At 52.8% G+C, this 20,685-nt stretch overlaps 1 protein-coding gene across 1 annotated transcript in view; it reads left to right on the top strand.

Moving 5' to 3' along the window:
• The window catches only part of IQCK (IQ motif containing K), a 124,311-nt gene that overhangs the window by 81,422 nt on the left and 22,204 nt on the right, over positions 1–20,685 (top strand). The window lies entirely within an intron of this gene.

Below are 20,685 nucleotides of genomic sequence, written 5' to 3'. Positions count from 1 at the left end.
CCCGGCCCCCTGGGAGACAGCAGGTGATGGCTCCAGTACTTAGGTCCCTGCCACCTACGTGGGAAAACCCAGATGGAGTTCCTGGCTCCTGGCTTTGGCCTGGCCCGGCATTTGGGGAGTCAGTCAGTGGTTGGTAGATATATCTTATTTATATATATAGGATCGGGGGAGAATCTCCCTTCTACTGATTCACTCTCCAAATGCCTACAATAGTTGAGGCTGGGCTGGGGCAAAGCTGGGATCCAGGAACACAATCCAGGTATCTCATGTGGGTGGCAGGAACCATCACGGCTCCCTCCCAGGGTGTGCCTCGGGAGGAAGCCGGAGCCAGGAACCAAACCCAGGCTCGTGGCATTTTAACTGCTCGGTTGAACACCCGTTCCCCGGGAGAATTTTTCTACACTAGCTAAGGTTTTTAACTTGGTCAGCATTAACCTTTGTGTTTTCTCAACTACCATGGACGAAACAATAAATCCTCCCATCAAGACTCAAGTGTAGTGAGGCACAACGCACATAAAACGTGTTATCTTAGCGATTTTTAAATGTCTGGTGCGGTGGCCCTAAGCACACTCGGGATGTCAGGCGACCGTCACCACCACCCAGAAGGTTCTTCATCACTCTCAGCCAAGACTCTGGATCTGTGGACATTGATTGGCCACTCCCCTCCCTCCATGCTGGCTCCCAGGAACCACAGCCCCCACCCCCACAGTCCTTGGATGATCTGAACATCTTACTCCACACCCAGCCCTCAAGGTCCAGCCACAGCACAGCGCGCGTCAGAGCTTCCTTCCCTTCTAGGGCTGAATGATCCGCTCGCCACGAAGTCTCCAAGCCCAGAAGCCTGCCATCTTCACAGCACCAGCCAGGCATCTCAGAATAACCACGTCTCAACGGACCATGCCAGCAGCAATGTCACGGGACGAGAGCGCGGTCTGTAGCGATCTGTCCTGCACAGCTCCCTGCACAGGGAGTGTGGCCAATGCTGGTGTTTTACCACTGGACACCAAGGGCTGCTATACAAGCAGACACACACACACACACACACACCCGCCCTGTCTCAAAACCCTCGACCAGCAGTGGAAAACTGAGATTGTTCCCACACACAAAGCCGGTTGGGTTTTTGTGTAAATCCATGTGAATGTTAGGAATTCAATCTGGTCCTGCGAAACCTCGCCTTTTCTGTGTCATCGGTGACGAGTCACCTGTGCTCTGCCCTGTGGGCGACCTGCCAGAGGCAACCAGCAACCACTGAGAAACCCTGCTCTCTCGTGATGTTCAAAAACTGAGCTTCCTGGGGGCCGTGAATGGAATATCTCCTTAATGATTTAGGAGGCAGAGACCAAATGAATCCACCGAATATTCTCCCTGCTTTATGCGCCGCACGCCTTCTCCTCATTGGTTTTATTCCATCCCGCTTCAGCCCCGACGCCCACCCCAGCGTGCAGTCACCAGCCCCTTGCTCCAGCCAGCGACTGCCCCCTTCCAGGCACTGTGACAACCAAGTCGCAGAGGCCACCCATCGTCACCCACAATTTGATGAACACAGTTGGAGGTGGCTGGTGCAGCCCCTTGGTAACCTTGCGAGATAACCAACCAGAGAACGGAGCTTCTGGTCTCTGCTCTACAGAGAACACTGACTATCTGCACGTTGGCACCTGACTCATGTACATGGGGGATGCATGACCCCCGAGGAGAAGTGGCTCGGTTTAAGCCCAGTGCTGGGCTTCCAGGGTGACAGGTCTCACCCTGGCAGCTGGGACACTCAGATGTCGTTGCATCCTGCTGGTTTGGGATTAGTTCACGATGTTGGGAGGGAGCAAGTCTCCCCACAACGTGACCCGAGGTGCCACACTGACAGCAGCAAGAGAAAGGACTGCAGGCTCAACCGTGGCTGAGACGGTAGAGAGGAGGGCTGGGCCCCGCTGACATGGTTCTCAGTAACCCCAGTGGATCCTCTCTAAGGTTGTCCTTACGACCTAGAGCCCCAGTGATAAATTCTCAGTACAAAGATAGCCAGCCTCCTGGTTCCTTGTACACACAGGAGGATACTGGCACACACACTCAAATTTTGGGTTCACTTGCACAGTGTGGCCATCTCAGTTTGTCCCAGGGGCATCTCAGTTTGTGCCCCTGCAGCCGGCGTCGTGGCACAGCTGGTTAAACTTCTGCTTGTGACACTGGCATTCCATATCGGAATGCGGCTTCAGTCCCAGCTGCTCCACTTCCGATCCAGCTCCCTGCCAAGGCGCATGGGACAGCAGCAGATGATGGCCCAAGTACCTGGGCCCCTGCCACCCACGCGCGAGACTCAGATGCAGTTTCTGGCTTCCGGCTTCAGACTGGCCCAGCTCTGGCTGTTGATGCCATTTAGGGAGTGAACCGGCAGATGGAAGATTTCTCTCTGGCACTCTGCCTTTCAATTAAATAAATCCATCTTTTTGAAAGAGCTGTTTTTTTTTTTTTTTTTCAAAACATACCTAGGTTGTTTAATTGGGCGAGTAATATATATTGATTATGCAGAAAATACATAATGCATTTAAGTTTTTTCAAAGATGGCATTCACTTTTCTTACTTATACAGGAAATTTTCCCAGTGCCCATTTTCTGCCCTTAATGATACGCTGGGACTAGCTTTGTCAGTCAACTAAGGTTTGCCTCACAAGTTTGATGATGCTACGGTATACGTATGCGTGTGTTGTATGTAAGTGTATACGCAGGCATCTTCCTGCAAACACACGGAGCCAGAACTCGCTCAGGCACAGGCGGTTGCATGTTCTAGGTCTTCCTCCCGTGAGTCTGCACGTGTGTCTGGGTTTCTCTCCGAGGTTAACTGATGACTCAGAGTGAGCCCCTGCTTTGGGAGTCTGGGGAAGCTGGAGGCCAAGCCCAGGCCCTTCCGCCACTCCCCCAAAGTATACTGAGTGTGCCCCAGGAGCAGGCTTGGGTGGGATACAGCAGAGAGGGAGCGTGAAGGCTGCCCGAGGTGGGTGGGGCGTGAGGACATAGCACTGGAGAGCAGGAAAAGGGAGGGCTGGCGTGGTCGGTCGTGTGGGTTACAGACTGCACAACTCTGAAGGGACAGGAGGCTTTGAGAAGCCTGGGAAATGGTGGCCGAGGGGCCGATGTGCACACCTCTCTCCTGTACCACCGGTCTTGGCAGCTGCTAGCCGATAGGGGAACATAGCCTGGCGGTGGCTGGAGTGGGGAGGAGGCAGCGGAGCACATGTCCGTGACACAGTCTAGAAGCTGAGGGTCATTCTGAAATCATGCGGCATCTTTTAGTGGTTAGACTACAACCACATTCAATAATAATGAGGCCTTCATGTCTTCAGTTAGTGTTTCTCAAAAATGAAATATCATAAACACCTAGTAGGATGACAAGATGGAAATTGCCTATAGTATAAAAAATAAAATATCTTATATCCACATAGGTTAAAAGAGTTTGGGGCCAATGTCGTGGCACAGCAGGTGAAGCCACTGCCCACGATGCTGGCATCCCCTACAAGAGCTGGTTCAAGCCCCAGCTGCTCCACTTCTGATCCAGCTCCCTGCTAATGCACCTGGGAAAGCAGCGGTGGATGGGTCAAGTATTAGGGTCCCTGCACCCACGTGGGAGACCCAGATGGAGTTTCAGGCTCCTACCTTCAGCCTGGAGCCATGTGGGCAATGAACCAGGGGCTAAAAGATTCTCTTTCTCTCCCTCCCTGCCTCCAATTCTGCCTTTCAAGTGAGTAAATGTTTTTTTTTTTTTTTTTTTTTTTTTTTTTTTTTTTTTTTTTTTTTTTTAAACAAATCTATCTACTTGAGAGGCAGAGTTCCAGAGAGAGGGAGAGAGGTCTTCCATCTGTTGGTTCACTCCCCAAATGGCTGCGATGGCCAGAGCTGGGCCGATCCGAAGCCAGGAGCTTCTTTCTTATCTCCACATGGGTGCAGGGGCCTGAGCAATACATCTTAATCAATTTTAAAAGGGAGAACTTGGTATAGAAAATAGACCAGCAAGAGGTATGTAAAATATTGTGACTGTTCAGTGTTAGGAGGGGGTGATGTTGTTACTGTTTGCTTCTGTCTACTTGTCAAACGATTTTTCAAGTACGTATTTTTTTTTTTTTATAAAGGACAAAAAACATTAAGTAACAGCTTAGAAGCTAAGTATGGCAGTGATATTTTTCCCTTAAGATTTGCCACCATTAGACTATTTCTCCTGAGCCTTTTTAGAACTCCATGCATTTGCCTAAATATGCAAAAGCTGCTGAAAAAGTAATATTTGGAAGACCCGCTCCACTCCAGCCCAGGGCTCGCTCACGCAGTGTGTCCCGAGACCACAAGGCGCTGCCTGGCTCTCAGACGCCCTCACCATGGCATAGCCATGTGGACAGGCCTGGTTCCAGCTCCAGGGCAGCAGGCTCACTCTGCCTAAAGACCCCCTCCTGGGAGTCTCAACCTCACTGACCGACAAGGACAGCAGGATGGCACACGCGCGGTCACGGGGTCAGCCCCCAGCAAGGCAAAGGCCTGGGATACAAGCCGGTGGTGGTTCACGTGTGCTCTGACCAATTTGCTCCTCCTGGAAAGCGACTCCTTCTACTGGGAGGAGATCTGGCAGACCCAGGCAGACAGGCGACAGCCGATGCCAAAGCCAGATAAAACCCCAGCGACCCTGGACACGCTTGCTCGTCTGGCAGGAGGGAGAACAGGTTTTGTAGTTCCTCCCGAGTTTGCAGAAAGCAGGAATTGTGGCCAGAGGCCCTGTACGTGGAGGAGGACAGCTTCTCCATGGCCAGTGGGAGGGGGGGTGGGGGGGAGCGAGAGAGAAGGGGGGAGAGGAGAGAAAGGGGGGGAGCAAGAGAGCACAAGGAAGAGAAAGTGAAATAAACAGAGGGAGACCCTCTGCTGGTTCACTCCCCAAATGGCTGTAACAGCCAGGGCTGGGCCAGACTGAAGGCAGGAGCCAGGAACTCCATCCAGGTCTCCCACAAGAGTGGCAGGAGCCCCAGCACTTGGGCCATCATCTGTTGGCTTCCCAGGCACATTGGCAGGGAGCTGGATCAGAAGTGGAGTAGCCAGGACTTGAACTGGCACTCAGATAGGCAGTACCGGGACCGAAAGCAGTAGTTTAACCCACTAGGCCACAACATTGGCGCTTGATTTTCCATTCGCTGGTATCGCTGGCAGGTGGACAAACTGCCAAAGTCAGACATGATATTGTGCAAAAGGAATGCTAAAAATGGGGCGCTGTTTCACATTGCCCCCAGTTCCAACTCTTGGTGGTACCCAGCCATCGTAGCCTCCGAGGGGCGGGCTGTACCCTTTGTGACTCCGTGAACCATGTCTGTCCAGGTTCCCCCGTGAGAATTCCACACGGATTTTATCTTCCCTGTGGCATCCTCTTGGTATTTGCTGACTCACGAGTACAATTTTAATCACTTTTCACTTCTATGCATGTTCTCAACCAGAAAACTCAGATCTTCTCTCCAGGCCCTCTCAAATTTTTAAAATTCACACGCTTGAGGTTGGTTTTGAGCATTTTGTTACACGTGGGAAATGTTTATGAGCGCACTAGGAGGTAGGCCACCTCCACAAATCCCACTGCACAAGTAGAGTAAAATTCCTGAACCTTCTAACCTTAGGAAAACTTGGTTCTATGCCGGGGATCCAGACAGCGGAGCACTCGCCTTTGGGATGGGACGCTCCCCGGACGGCTGCCGCCAGCCCTCCTGCGCTCCACTCACGGGAAGGCCTCGTGCCTAGCCACTGGCACGCGGCTTCTTCTGTTCCCTTGCTTGACAAACCTGTGTTGAAAGGCTTGCCAAGAACAAGCAGAGTGCTACAGAGACAGAGCCCTGTGTTGAGAAGCCCAGAGACGTCAGTCATAAGAAGGATGGTAGGAAGTATCGAGAACAGCAACACCTGAGTTTGTGGCCCCTTACTACGTGCAAGCGCCGTTCTAGGCATTCTGCAAGCATTTTCCCCTGTCTGCCTTACACCTGCTCTGTGAAGGTGGCAAGCACGTACCACGGTTATCGTGTGTGTCGGTGAGCAAACCAAGGCCTGCAACCTCAGCGTTACACAGCGTAAGAGGTCCAGCCAGAATCCAGGCTCAGCTCCGTCGGTCCTCCGAGCCCCCTCTCTCCCTCTTAATAAACCTCGCATTCCTATCAGCAATGTATGGGGGTTCCGGTTGCTCCACGTCCCCATCAACACTTGGCTTGGTCAGTCTTTCCCTTTAGCCCTTCTAGTAAGGGTATAGGGGTCTCATCTCGTATATATATATTTCAATCAGGTGTGTTAAGGTATTCCTTACATACAAGAGCTCTGTAGCCTTTGCCTTCTGACAACTGTATACAGCCGGCCCACCCCCATGGTCAATATATGGAATATTTGTCCAGCCCCCACCAAAGTTCCTCAAGGCCCTGGTGTGGTCAGTGCCCGCCCCTCACTCCCTGGAGGTCAGGGATTGGTTTCCTGCTCCTGTGGTTTCACTGGTTGCAGAACGTCACGTGACTGGAGCGGTGTAGCACGTGGCCTGAGAGCTGGGCTGCTCTCGCCAGGCCTGACGCATTTGAGGTTCCCCTGTTTGGGTTCCTCCTGGTTGCTGAGCATTCCACGGACGGGCCCCAATGAGAGAAGAAACAGGAGGTGCGAACCCTGACCCTGCAGGGGACTAAACACACGTGTGAGCTCTACGAGAGACTGGAGTGGTCTCAGACCTCGCCACGCAGCCAAGTCATCCGCAGATATTTTCATCTGACACCCAGGGCCTCATTCCAGAGATTCTTGTTCGCTTGGCCGAAGTCAGAACAGAAGAGGAGTCGTTTCTTAAAAGACTCTAAGATGCAACCAGGCTGCAACCCACCGTGGCACCAGAACTGACGTTGCTACTGCCAGCTGGAGGATCCCAGAGCAACCACTCAACTCCAGGTCTCAGGTTCTCTCTCTAAATCAAAGACACTAACAGCTGCCCAGGTTATCGTGAGGATTAAAACGTGGCAAAACTCGAGAAAGTTCTGTAAGCTCTCCATGCAGAAATGAGCGGCAGGAAAGTGAACGTGATAGATAAACCCATGCTGAGGTTCGGATACAGTTCAAGGGCACCTCCCCAGGGTTCATATGTTGGTCCCCCGTGTGGCAATGTCGGGGGGAGGTGAGTCCTTTAAGAGTTGGGGCCTAGTCCAAGGAATCAGGTCACTGGGGGGTGGTCTCAAAATGACCCAGTTCCTCCCCGTCCTCCTGCTGCCTGTCTCCCAGGCGCTCCCACCATGATGCCAGCACTGTGATGTAAGGTAGCCAAGGGGGCCTTGCCAGAGGCCAACAAATGAGCTGATAATGGGAAGCCAGGCAGAGAGTGGGGGGCGGGGGCGGTAGACGAGCTAGAATTTGCCAGCCCTGAGTTCTAACTTGATTCCTCTCCTATCAATCCAATATCCTGGTCTCATCAGGGACCCAGAAAGAGGAAATGCCACGAGGACCCCATAGAAGTGCCAAGAAAAATCCCAGGAAGCTCCACGCATGCTAAGATCCCACCCCATTTGTTAAGGCACCAACCCCCACCTCGTAAGGGAGCTGGTAACAGGAGAGAGAGACCCTCTTTTTGCCCTTGACCTTGCTTGGGGGCCATGCTCTGGCTTCCCTTCTCTCATGGTCAGCTCCCCAGCCCATGTACGACAGGTGTCCCTCCACGTGGGACAAGTCCAAGTTCACACTCTTAAATCCCATTCTCACTCGTGCCTCCACCTGTGGGGTCAAGAACCTACAATAATGACTAAGATAACCAGGCCCATACCCGCGACACACAAACCTGGAGTTTGAGCCTCTGAAACTGTGCACCACACAATCTTCTGCTCTCTTAGCCACATCTTGCTACAACCATGGACAGCAGGCAGACAGGATCAGCACCTCTCCCGTTTACAAAGTCCTAGAAGCTCTACTTCCTACTTGATCTAGAAAGGTTTGAAGGGCCATACTCAGAGGCAGGCTCCCCTCATCGCCTTTTTTTTTTTTTTTTTTTTTTGACAAAGTGGATAGTGAGAGAGAGAGAGAGACAGAGAGAAAGGTCTTCCTTTTTGCCATTGGTTCACCCTTCAATGGTTGCTGCAGCCGGCGCATCACGCTAATCCAAAGCCAGGAGCCAGGTGCTTCTCCTGGTCTCCCATGCGGGTGTAGGGCTCAAGGACTTGGGCCATCCTCCACTGCACCTCCAGGCCACAGCAGAGAGCTGGCCTGGAAGAGGGGCAACCGGGACAGAATCCGGTGCCCCGACCGGGACTAGAACCCGGTGTGCCAGCGCCGCAGGCAGAGGATTAGCCTGTTGAGCCGCGGCGCCGGCCCCCTCATCGCTTTTCTGTGTGCTGTTGGAAGGTTGCTTGGTACATGAGAAGGCTAACCAGGATGCCAGCAAAGAGGGGGAGCAGAGAACCTCGCTCCTCTCCGAGACCACAGCGATGGCGACAGAACCGGGCACGCTCCTCCACCCAGCGGCTAAGTCCATGGTGTCTGCAGAAGGTAAACCACGGATGGCGCCGGGAGAATGTGGCAGGCAGGGGCCGGTCACCACGGATACCACTCCGGAGCAGCTCCGGGGAGCAGGCAGGAGCCCTGTGCTCTTGGCAAGAACCATGCGAAACCAGGTGTTACCTTGCAACCTCGTTCAGCCACTCTGGAAGCTGTGCCAGGAGCTACACATCAGTTTCCTATGGGAAAATTCGCTGAGTGAAAAGTCCCTATTGTGGACAAAAACTATGCTATCTGGAAGTGGCTTCAAGTACAGGACAAGGCCTGTGCTCCTTGCCTGCCCCAATACTGCTGCTTAGGTGGCGCTACCATGAACAGGTGTGTGTCTTCCCGGCGACTTGCCTTTGTAATCGATGTACAGTTGTATTTATCATACTGTGTGTTTATCATCCACTGCTTTATCCCCTATAGCCCCCCAAACACCCGGGGCTAGGCCACGTTGAAGCCAGGGGCCACCAGCCTTAATCTGGGTCTCCCACGCAGGTGGCAGGAACCGTCATCTGTCGGCTCCCAGGCAGGAACCATGATTGCAAACAGGCACTGAGATGTGCAATGTGGGCATCCCAAGTGGTCGCTGAACCACTGGGCCACTCCAGGTAGCAGGCACGGGCTGACGCTGCAGAGCCATTTTGCATCTAGTGTTGGGGGGCTGCTCTCCCCATCAGCACCTCCAGGGGAACGCACAGATGAGTGGAACGTTCCGAGGTCGTCACCCAGAACACTCCCAACCCCAGCGAGCCCCAAGGCGGCACGACTGATCCCGGTTTCTTTAATTTCCTCTTTGAAAGCCTCAACGATTGATATGCTAGGTTCAGCTCCCCTTTGCCCTCTGCCTCCTCCCGGGTCTGCGACTTCCCCATGTTGTCGTTCGGCTTTGCAGTTTTCCCACACTTCCTCTTCCTCCCTGCCTAGAGGGGCGGCTCCTGGCACAGCTGTGCAGGCCGGGGTGGGGGTGGGGGTGCACGGCTTCCTCCCTTTGTGAGTGCTCAGCCGCCATCTCTCTGGCTTTGCTCCCCCTGGGGAGAGCCACCGACCCAGGTGACCCAGTGTCCCCAAAAGCAGCCCGAGAACGGAAGGCTGTCCTTTCTGGCCGACTCCTGGTGTGGCCAGGCAGAGAGAGATGGCACTGGGCACACAGACCACGGCAAGCAGCCTGGTGCGAGGCACGTTTTCCTGGTAGAGTGTATGCAGTCAACAATCCCCATGCAAGCAGTTTTTTTTTTAAAAAAAAAAAAACAAACAAACACTTTGCAGTTAAAGGGGCTAATCTGAAGGCAGTACAGCTAAGCAAGCAGGCACTGCAAACAGACAAAATGCGCACTGATATCCACTCACTGGTTTTACTGCGTACCTACTACGTGGCAGGTATTGTCCTGGACTACCTGGCACACTTTTAAGAACAAGTCCCTACCCCCAAGGAGCTTACAGTAGTCTATGTACAAATAGTCAAGTTTGCCACTTAAGGCCACCACCTGCAGCGCCAGCATCCCATATGGGTACTGGTTCGAGTCCTGGCTGTTCCACCTCAGATCCAGCTCCCTGCTAATGTGCCTGGGAAAGTAGGGGAAGATGGCCCAGGTGCTTGGGCCCCTGCCACTCATGTGGGAGACCTGGAAGAAGCTCCTGGTGTCAGCCTGGCCCAACCACAGTTGTTGTGGCCACCTAGGGAGTGAGCCAGGTCACTGTCTCTCGCTCGCTCTGTATAGTCCTTTTAAAATGTTTAAGAGATTTGAGACAGAGGTATAGACGGAAGAGAGGGAGAAACAGAGGTCTTTCACCCACTGCCTCACTCCCCAGATGGCCACAACAGCCAGAGCTGGGCCGATCAAAGCCAGGAGCTTCTTCCAGGTCTCCCACATGGGTGCAGGGGTCCACGAACCTGGGCCATCCTCTGCCGCCCTCCCAGACCATAGCAGAGAGCTGGATCAGAAGAGGAGCAGCTAGGACATGAACGGCACCCACATGGGATGCTACCATTGCAGGCAGAGGCTTAACCTACTGTGCAGTAGTGCTGGTCCCTCAAACACGTCTCTAAAAACAAAAGAAAACCACTCCCAAACTGAGTGGCTTACAACGTCCATTTGTGTTTCTCTGATGGCTGCGGACCAAGCCGACACCACCTGCTCCCGGCTGGGCTCCACCGCACTGGGCTCTGTTTAGTTTTCTTCTGAGATCAGCAGGCTCCCAAGGGCACGCTCTTCTCACAGCAAGCAGCTCTCAGGAGGAGGGGGGAGTAAACACACACAGGATGCATTCTAAGGCCTTGGCTGGGAACTGGCACATGTCACTCCCACATCTATCTCAATGGCCAAGTTCAACATCAATGGGGCAGGACCATCTCCTCCTTGCTGAACCACCACCTACTGCAAATAAATACCATGAAACAAAGGAAAGCAAACCCCAGGGCTCGAGAACAGATTATTCTAGATGAGGACTGTGTTCAGGGCGACCTCCAGGTGTTGTGTGAGAACAGACATGAACGCAGGCCACTCCAGGCAGAGGGAAAAAGCACGTGCCAAGGCCCATAGGGCTGGGAATGTGCTAGACATGTTTGAGGAACAGTCAGGGCATCTGTGAAAACCTGATTAAAGTGGAGTCGGGGGTGGCATTGTGGCACAGGTTACGCTGCTGCCTGCAACACAGCATCCCATGTCCAAGCCCCGGCTACTCCACTTCCAGTCCAGCTCCCTGCTACTGCACCTGGGAAAGCGTCACAGGATGGCCCGAGTGCCCTGCCTCGCACATGGGAGATGCGGATTGCGCTGCTGGCTTCCGTCTCACCCAGCCTCGGCTGTTGAAGCCATTCGGGGGAGTGAACCAGCAGATGGCTCCATCATTCTGCCTTTCAGATAAATAGAATCATTTTAAGATAAATAGGGCAGGAACTGGGGGTGAGTAGGGGAGGAGGTAAGAAAGTGGTCTGTTAGGGACCAGACCCCGTACGGTTGAGTGCGAATGTGCGTCTGGACGTTGGAACTGTGGATTTTATTCCGACTCAGGTGGCGATCAGGTCTTGGAGGGAGCAGTCACATGACCCGACTTTTCATAAGGTGCAGTAGCCAGGACCCAGGATGACCCCCGATCAACTCCAGGTCCTGGCATTCTCCCACACTGTACTGCGAGCATTAGGCATGAACAGAATACCATAGAAACAATGGCATGCCACTTCCAAGATCAGGAAGACCCCCAGCCTGTCGCATTTGCCATCAGATCCCCCTGTGCGGTTGAGCCTCTAGCTGAGACCACCCACGGCAGGCTAACAGCAGTCTCAGGAGATCTCAATCAGCCGCACCCCACCAGGCTCCCCTAGATCCGACCCTCCCAAGCTGTGTTATTTCAGGGGTCGTTTGTTCCATAGCAATGGAACGCAATGCAACAGCTTAGGTTGTGGTTGAGCAAACAGGGAGACTATTAGGATACCCACACCCCTGTCATTCACGCCGTTGTCTGTGGACCAGGGCTATCTCCATCGCTTGGCAACTGGCTGCCAAGGCGCACTCTCGGGCCCCACCCCTGAGCTCCCAGCTCCAAACCTGTGTCTTAGTAAGATCCCCCTGTTGAGGCTTCTCTTGCTGAGGTTTGCAAAGCAGGTGACAGCCTGGGCAAGTGGGGAGCCATGATGTGGGTTTGAAGCCTGGCTGCCCCATTCTGCAACCTGCAGTCAATCACTTTCTTTTTAAGGATTAGTTTACTTAAAAGTCAGTTACAGAGAGAGGAGAGGCAGAGAGAGAGGTCTTCCATCCAATGGTTCATTCCAATTGGCTGCAAAGGCCAGAGCTGTGCTGATCTGAAGCCAGGAGCTTCTTCCGTGTCTCCCACGCAGGTTCAGGGGCCCAAGGACTCGGGCCATCTTCCACTGCCTTCCCAGGCCAGAGCAGAGAGCTGGATTGGAAGTGGAGCATCTGGGACACAAACTGGCACCCATATGGGATGCTGGCACTGCAGGCCAGGGCGTTAACCCACTGCACCACAGTGCCGGCCCCAATCACTTGGTTTCTTAAGTCTCTGTGTGTGGGGGGGGTAGCAGTGCCGTCCTGTAGGATCACATGTGAAGGTGTTGATGAAATGTGCGCATGTGCTGCTTAGCACAGGTGGTTCAGGCCTCCTAACTAATAGCTCTTTATCAACTCAACCTGATGCGTGCATTGGCATCCCTACAAGTGTCTTCCTCATCACTCCTAATCACGTTCCTTTAAAGCTTTCTTTTAAAACTCCCGTTAAAGACAGTTTTCCAAACATCCTGTGCTCATCAGAAAACTTCTGCCTGTGCCCTAGAATGTCAGTGACCAATACCCATGGCCCGACTTCAGGGCCATTTCAAGGCCACCCAGCAGGCTGACCAAGCCTCAGCAGCATACGCACTGGGTTTGGGCTGCTCTGGGCCGAGCTTCCCAGGCTAGGCCTCCGCGTTGCTCTGGCTGCAGGTGCAGTCTCCCCAGTGGGCCTGAAGGTGCTTTGCCGGCTGCCCAGCGGTCAGCCCAAGCCCTGCTTTCCACCTCTTCCATCACAGCCTGTCTCGACTATGTAACAAAATCCAAAAAACCAACTCCCGGGTTAACCCGAAGGCTCACCCCAGGGGTTGGCACTGTTCACTCCAGGGGTTCGACACCCTTGCATGTGACCTTGTATTTGCATTCTTCTGAGCCTCATTTGCCCAGCTGTGAGATGCGGCCGATAATCATGGTTAATTAGTTCCAAGAGTGACTGGGAGGAGTCCGTGAGAAGGCGCATGTCCGTAGGACTGGCTGTATGGTTAGCAAGGCAGGCCCCACGTGAACTAAGAATGTAGGGCTGCTCGTGCCAAGTTACTAGCAGTTTCTGGGGGCCGGCACTGGGGCACAGCGGGTTAAGCCGCCGCCTGCAACGCCAGCATTCCAAGTCCCGGCTGCTCCGCTTCCAATGCAGCTCCCTGCCAATGTGCCTGGCACAGCAGCGGAAGATGGCCTAAGTCCTTGGGCTCCCACACTCATGTGGGAGTTCCCAGCACCTGGCTTCGGCATGGCCCAGTCCTGGTTGTTGCAGCCATTTGGGGAATGAACCAGCAGGTGGAAGACATTCTCGTTCTATATGTCCCTCCTCCTGTTCTCACTCTGCCTCTCAAATTTTGAAAAAACATTAACTTTATTTTGCAAGGCAGAGTGATAGAGGGAGAAGTCATCCATCTACTGGTTGACTCCCCAGGTGGCTACAACAGCCAGGGATGGCCCAGGCCAAAACCAGAGCCTAGAGCTTTTCCCAGGTCTCTAGAAGAGAGCTGGATTGGAGATGGTACAGCCAGGACATGAACCGGCACTTACATGGGATGCTGGTGTCCTTTAAAATGGAGAATTTTCTTTGAGAAAAGTAAGACTTGGGTACAAATAAAACCAATTTTCAGGGAAGGGGGGGGAAGAAAATCGAAACCCACAATAGAAGAGTTCATACTGGGCCACAGCAGAACTCAGAATATAGTCATAATTGAAAAATTCTAGGTGCTTTATTAATTGACCTTTTGATACAAAATGGCCTATTAAATTTGCAGTTTGTGGTTCTTGGTGTTGAGGTCCATAGGACAAGCTACGAAGTCTTCAAACCTTGAGCTGAACTCCACGAGGGGTTATTTGGCTTTTGAGTCGGTTTTTCCATGTCTAAGAGGTAGTAGCAGCAACAGCGCCCACCTCCTGGGCAGCTTATTTCTTGGCATGGTGAGCTTGTAAAACTGCCGCGGCTTTATCCACCTTGGAGCGGAGAAACTCGGGACACTCCAGCATGTGCAGCAGCTCCGAGTTGTCCATCTCCAACAGCATTCCCGTGATCTTGCCCGCCAGGTTTGAGTGCATCGTTTGGATGATTGGGAACAGTCGTTCTCCCAGCATCCGCTTCTGCTCCTGGGGGGATACTGGAGCATGGAGGCAGTCAGGGGCTCTTGCCATAGCATCACACCAGTCCCTCAAATAACTGAATCTCTAAGAAAAAGAAATTCTGGACGGTGACGGCCGGGCACAAGAGAGGCAGGACGCCCTCCTGAGTACCTCTCCCGCCCCCGTTTGACGGCACAGAGCAGTGTCTAGGGAGCAGGCCCTGAATGTAACACACCTCTTATCACCTGCCATTACTACCTGTCCAACCCCCAGCGTCCATAGAGCCCTCCTAACCAGCGTCCCTTCTAGGTAAAGATTATAGGCAAATCTCACAGTTTAGCAGTTCCATCCCTTCTGACACACAGCAACTTAAAACCACAGCTGATTATTTTTCAGGATCCTGAGGGTGAGCTGGGCACTCATGCTGGTCTTACCTGGGCTCGCTCCTGTGGCTGCGTCCATGCGGTGACCCAGCGAGGCAGGAAGGGCCGAGCTGGCCTCGTTTGTGAGCCTAGCAGTTAGCACCGGCTGTTGGCTGGGGCCCTTCCGTGTGCTTCACGTGGCCTCTTATCCTCCAGTGGGCCGGACCAGCTGCCTGGAATTATGGCAGGAACAACTCAACGAGGTAAAAAACAGCAGCTGCAGGCCTTTCTGAGGCCTCGCCTGGGAAACTTGCCCGGCGGCACCTGTTACCCTCTCTTGGCCTAAGGGAGTCACGAGGCTCACCTGAGTTCAAGAGCGGGGGCATGGACTCCCCCATTTCATGAGCAGAGTGGCAGTCTGCAAAGGGGCGGGGACCTGGGGGATGCGATTCACCTGGAGCAGAGTGCGGCCAGCAGGCCTCCATCTTTGGCCCGAGTCAGAATGATCTAGATTGCCTGTTAGCCCCCAGACCAGTACGGAGGGACCCACTCCCAGAGTGGCTCTGGGATGGGGCCTGAGGACTTGCCCTGCAAGTGCTGATGGACTTGGGTCCACACTTGAGTCTGGAGCACTGGCGCCCACACTGGGCTGCAGGTCAGCAGCAGCTGGGCACCAGTGGGCATCCTGAAGCCATCGATTAAATCAGTAGCCACGGTGTTAAATCTTAGGTAAGACTGTGGTTGTCTTCAAACTCCCCCAGGTGATTCCAGAGTGTAGCCAGAGACTGAAGACGACTTGGGTTCACATCTTGGCTACTGCAGCTGTACGTGTAGGCAAGTTATTTCACCCCCTGTGTCTCGGGGTCCTCCTGGAATGTGGGGGTGCAGTTGTACTGACTCCATCGGGCATTTCAGAAAGGCTATGGGAAAATGGAATCAAAAGATAAGTTGATTTGGGGGCAAACATTTTTTGAAATACATGCATAGTTATTTTTTTTCATCGTACACATTTTCCATGAAACTATTGAAAATCCCTTGTATGCATGGATTTCAACAAAATTCTGCACTGAAATCAACTTATTTTTTAATTCCATTTTCCATGAACGTTGTGAAATATGCACGTATGCATGAATTCCCAGCACAGAGCTGGCGCTGCGAGGATTATAAACTGGAAGTACTGCACAAACGTCAGCTCTGAGTGTTAATGACAAGGAAGAGATCAAAGCATTGTGTAATAGCATGGTTTTCGGCACAGCAAGCTTCGCTGTAATTTTACCCTGTAAATCATTGGAAAGTTCATCAAATTCCTTAGACGCTTTGGCAACTTATTCATTCTCTGATTATCAGGCAAGCAAGTACCAAGAAAAGTTGCATGAACTGGATCCAAACTGTCCTCCCTGAACCACTGGGGGAAATTCTGTTGTTTCCAACTATGTACTGGGACGTGGCCTCATTGTTAAAAAACAAGGTGTGGCTTCCTGGGAGAAGGTTCTTTTCAATCCGGCACCACAGAGGGGACCCCGCCAACAAGCAGCTGCTGCCCATGACTCATAGACACGATGCCTTCCCGAACACACAGTCACAGCCCGAGTCTTCCCTCTCGACTCAGGCTGTGAGCAGTTGCAACCTTCAGCATGGCATTGGAGTAAGAACTGAAACGACCTTCTCCCCATGGTTGAGTCGTGAGCCCGGGAGCGTGAAGCCCACTCTTAGCGTTCTCTTCCACAGCAGCAGGGTCCTCCACACTTCTCAGCGCGTTAGAATCCCCCGGGGTTCCCGCTCAGGCCACTGCAGCTCCAGCTCACACGTACCGAATCAGAACCCACAGCACCAGGTCGGCGTGCAACCCCAACAGCCCCAAAGAGCGCCGGTTCAAGTCCTGGCTGCTCTGCTTCCAGTCCAGTTCCCTTCTATTGTTGCCTGGGAAACAGCAGTTGATGGCTCGAGTCCTTGAGTCACCTGCCACCCGTGTGGGAGACTCAGATGGAGGTCCAGGCTCCTGGCTTCAGCCTGGCCCAGCCTCTGCTGTTTCAGCCATTTGGGGGTGAACCAGCAGGTGGAAGATGGTTTCTCTCTCTCTCTCTCTCTCTCAAACATATAAACAAAAAGAACCTGCAGCATCAGGGCTTGGGATTCTATTTTTATCAGTTGCACAAAATGACATCAATGTCATCAGGTAAGTTCAGGAAAGAGTCTTAAGTTAGTAAATATTGACATAACATGCATGTTACAGAATATATTTTATGTATGTTGTCTATGTATGTGCAGAGAGAGGAGATGGAAGAGACAAAGAGGGACATTGGGGGCCATAGCTTTAATGCTGATTCAAGGATAAGAGTTGGGTTTGGCAAACTACAGCACGTGGACCAAAGCTGGCCCACTGCCTGTTCTTATAAATAAAACTTTATTAAAACACAGCCCTCCCCATTTTATAACATTGTCCATGGATACTTTGGTGCTATCGTGAAAGAGGGAGTGATGAGAGCGATCACGTGGCTCACAAAGTGAGGGTGTTTGCTATCAGCCTCTTCACCAAAAAAAAGCTTATTGACCTGAGCCCTGGGCAAGCTGGGACTCGATAGGTACCAAGATCCACAGTGAGCGTGAGCTCAAATAGGAAAACAGACCGCCCAGGAGGGCAGCAGCAAGCACAGCGGAGTGGAAAATGCAGGCCCCCAGGGCTGCCATTGAGACTGCGAAATAAGCGTGTTTAAGATGATGATAGAGGATGACTGGGGAGAAGCACACACCTTGCTCAAAGAACACGGCAGTAAGAAGCAAAAGGTGAAACTCGGATTTGCAGCGTCACCAAGGGCAGCCTCTCGATGTGAGACCAGCGAGCCTGGATGGGCTGTGGCCGAGTCAGCTGGACTCTGTCCCACCACACAGCCCCGGGCCCACTCTGTGGAGAGCTAACTTAGTAGGTCTTGGGGGGAGCCCACGAATGTGCAGTTCTAAGGAGCTCCCAGGTGATGTTGATCCAGGGACCACATTTGGGGCATGAGGTTAGGAGCAGAGAGAGGCAGTTAGTCACCTGCGAGACAAGTCTGGGAGACGGAATGAGGCAGAGAGACAGACATGGGGAATGTGGACAAGCAGTTGAGAGACAAGGACCAGAATGAGGCCCAGCGTACGTCCAATAGGACTTCCAGACTGCGACAATGGAACAAGCCAGGAGGAAGGAGCAGTTCCCAGCGCTGTGGCGTGAGGATGTCCCGAACGCTGAAGGCACAGGGATCCTGAAACAGAGAAATGAGGACAAAACCACATCAAAGGCTTCATGGCCAAACCGGGAAACACCAGAGGGAAGACGCCTTAGTGATCCTCAGGGAAAGATCAATGACAAAGGAAAACCAATGCCACTGAAGAGAGACGTCTCAGCGAGCCAGGATGGGGGTGGGGGAGGCAAGGAAGTGCAGGATCTTCAGTCTTGAAGGAAAGGAACTACATTCCCGCCCTGCTGTAAATAAACGGGTTGCAGACATGCCTCTCCTTGAAAGATCTCCTAAATGGCAGACTTGAATCAGAAGGAAATTGAACCTGCGAGGAAGGAGCGATACAAGATGGGAGGGTGAAGGAGGCAGCTGCCAGCCCCAACTAGGCATTAACCAATGGGAGGTAAATAAGAGGTGGCTAAATTACTAGGTGACGAGAGTAGGAGAGTGGAGACTGGAGGCATTCTCAGGTCCTGGCGTGGTTCAGGAGGAGGCTAAGAAACCAGTAGAAGGAAACAGAGTTCTTAAAATCCAATGCTATCCAAAACAAGAAAAAATAGAGACATGAAGGCATGATATAAAACAAAACAAGATGACACAGATAAACACGCACATGTCAGGTGGCTTTTGGCCTAGCAGCCACGCCGCCTGCCTCCCACACTCAGTGCCCGGGTTCGATTCCTGCCTCCAGCTCCTGCTAACTCAGTGAGATCCTTGCATCAGAGAACTGGCCTGAGGTCCTCATCCCCAGCTCCAGTTGTTGCAGGCCTGTGGGAGGGAACCAGTGGATGGGCGTGCTTTCTCTCTCTGACAAATAAAACTCTAAAAAAATATACAAATGTATCATGAATCACAAAAAATGTAATAGGACAATCTCCGCTCAGATTCCCAGACTGGATATGAAAAGAAATCTGGCTGTATGTTAGCGGTGCAAGCAACACAAAAGACCACGCTGGTTGGAAGTAAAGAGGTAGGAAAAGGTTCCACACCAATCCTGGCCAGAAGAAAGCTGATCTAGCCTTATTAACATCAGATAAAATCGCTTTTGAGGCAGTGAAAACATTAGCAGGAATAAAGACGGTCCTTACTTAATGGACTAATTCATTTTCTATTCAGTTAGATTTTTTTTTTTTTTTTAGATTTACTTACTCATTTGAAAGGCAAAGTTAACAGAGAGAAAAGGAGAGACAGATGCATAGAGCTATCTTTCCATCGCTGGTTCACTCCCCAGATGGCTGCAACAGCTAGGGCTGGGCCAGGCTGAAGCCAGGAGCCCAGGAGCCTCTTCTGGGTCTCCCACATGGGTGCAGGGGTCCAAGCACTCAAACCATCTTCTACTGCTTTCCCAGGTGCATTAGCAGGGAGCTGGATTGGAAGTGGAGCAGCAGGACTGGCACTGGTGCCCATGTGGGATGCCAGCATTGCAGGCAGTGGCTGAATCGGCTATGCCACAACGCCTTACCCCCACCCCATTAGATCTTTTCAATGCTAATGACAGCGCACCCAGTTGAGTCTAACTACTGTGCTGCAGCCCACTGTAGCAGACACTTCTACACCTCTCTGAAAGTGGCCAGCGTCTCCAAGGCCTTCTCCCCTACAGCAGGTGGGCATCTGGATACTGGAACGGAGATGTCGTAGCCACAGGTTTGAAGACATTGAGGCGAACTTAGAACCACAGGATGAGAGGCCAACTGTTGTTTGGTTATGCTTTGCCGGAGACGTGGGAGGCAGTCACAAAGCTGGCTTCCAAAGAGAAGATGGGAGTCACAGGAGAGTCCCATATGCTATCTTCTTCGGTAATTCAAGGAGCTTTTGCGGACATATTTCCTTTCTGTTGAAGCCAGCTTTTCCCCAAGAATAAAGCGCTTCAGTATGATCATGGTTAGGTCATGGTGAGTACAGAGTAAGAAGCTTCCGCAAGCCACCTCCCGCCGAGCCAGCGCATCTCTGTCCTGGGCACTTCTGGGGCCCTCTGGGACGTGACGTCTCCAGCATCCTTCCAGCAACTCGGCCGTATCAGGGACCTTCCTTCAGAGCAATCAGAAAGACTCCAGGGAGCCATCCAGAGAGGGAAGTGGTTGCTATGTTTTTGTCTGTTTTGCCAAGAAGCTCAGGGGGAAAAAAAACAACTCAGCAAAGAGGAATTCAGACACAGAGAACTCTGTGAGTGATGCGAGTCCCAGGCCACCGCCTTGGTCTTCCCCCTGCCTGCAGCCCCCACCTCCCTGCCCCCCCCCCCCCCCGACCAGTTGGCCGCCGCTGCCGCTGCCTGAGGTTACACAATGAGAAAGTCACGTGTGTGCTCAGCGCTTTGTGAGCCCTGAGGCCTCGCTTTCAATGTGAAGAATCGCTGGCTCCATGCACCCCCAGCTCTGTGAGGACGCAGCCTGTGCACGGAATCCAGACGATTCCCAGGACTCTATTAACTGACTTGAGAAGGGGCTCGCACAGGGAGAGCTTGCTGTGCGCTTGTCTTCCCGCTACGCACGCGTTATCTCGGCTGGTTCTCACACCGTCCCACCCGAGTATCGTTATTATCCCCCGTTGGACGGATGAGGAAGCCGAGAGCCTGACTCGCTCAGGGCTGCCAGAGCCGAGATTCGCCCGCCACCCCCCAAGCCTTTTGACTCAGAGCTGGCTTTTTCCATCCCTAGAATCCCCCGTGTTGGCTTTAGTGGGTACCCAGCGAGCTCCCACCCGCAGGTGCACTACCCAAATGCTGCATTAGCTGGGATGGGCCAGGCAGAAGCTGAGAGCTGGG

Source organism: Lepus europaeus, chromosome 21 (genome assembly GCF_033115175.1).
Source record: "Lepus europaeus isolate LE1 chromosome 21, mLepTim1.pri, whole genome shotgun sequence".
In the NCBI taxonomy this organism is placed as follows: Eukaryota; Metazoa; Chordata; class Mammalia; order Lagomorpha; family Leporidae; genus Lepus; species Lepus europaeus.
Note: the sequence above shows the minus strand (reverse complement) of the source record. Positions and strands in the feature narration are given on the sequence as shown.